General features: G+C 33.4%; 1 non-coding gene across 1 annotated transcript; it reads right to left on the bottom strand.

The window, feature by feature from the left end:
- Window positions 1-295: 295 nt before the first annotated feature.
- LOC113188072 (U6 spliceosomal RNA) lies at window positions 296-401 on the bottom strand. Its single transcript, XR_003301499.1, has one exon. It is a non-coding gene; the product is annotated as a U6 spliceosomal RNA (small nuclear RNA).
- Window positions 402-891: the final 490 nt, after the last annotated feature.

Here is an 891-nt window from a genome sequence, read left to right as displayed (position 1 = left end):
TTCATGGGATAGATTATGGCATGGCAGCATTGAAGTATAGAATTAGCAGGCAGCTGTGTTTTACTAGATCTGTTAATAAAAACAGCTAGCACATGCTGCATGTTTACACCATGATGCCAGGTACTATACTGATAATGTATGTCTCATTTAATCTTTATGACATCCCTCTTGGGTACGCACTTTTATAATTTCCATTTTACAGAGGGGAAAACTAAGGCTTATAGAATAAGCAGCCAGTATATAGCAGAGTTAGAATATAAACTTGGCTATGTCCTATTCTCAGAGCTTGTAGTCCCAAAACATAGAACACTTCATAAATTTGCATGGCATCTTTATGCAGGGGCTATGCTAATCTTCTCTGTATTGATCCAATTTTAGTATATGTGCTGGCAAGCCAGCACATCACTGCATTGGTTCTGGATTGTGAATGAAACATTCTGTTATGTTGCAGTGTTCTATTGGTTGAATTAGTAGTAATTGTTCAATTACTAAAGGCTCTAAAAAACATGCTTATGATAAATGACAGGATTCTCAATAATAACTTCTCTTGTACTCAACTCATTTAAGTAAAAGAGAAAGTTGTGAAGATACAACCACCTACTTGGCAAAGTTCCATAACTTTTTAACAAATCCAATAGAATTAGAACATCTATGGGAAAATGATTTGAGCTAGAGATACATGATAACTCTGTTATTAGTTAAAGTTCTAGCAAAACTAGTACAATAAAATAAGATGTTTCAGGCTGAAACATCAGTTTCAGAGGAGTAATTATCTTTCTTATACAATTTCTTTCTGCATAGTTAAAAAATTTGTTTCTCTCAAAAGAAAATACTTGAAAAAAGTAATGGATAACAAATGTTTCCCCAAATCATAGTTTTGTCTATACTGGC

This window comes from Urocitellus parryii, chromosome 1, assembly GCF_045843805.1.
Source record: "Urocitellus parryii isolate mUroPar1 chromosome 1, mUroPar1.hap1, whole genome shotgun sequence".
Taxonomy (NCBI): Eukaryota; Metazoa; Chordata; class Mammalia; order Rodentia; family Sciuridae; genus Urocitellus; species Urocitellus parryii.
This window is presented reverse-complemented; position numbering and strand designations above follow the sequence as displayed.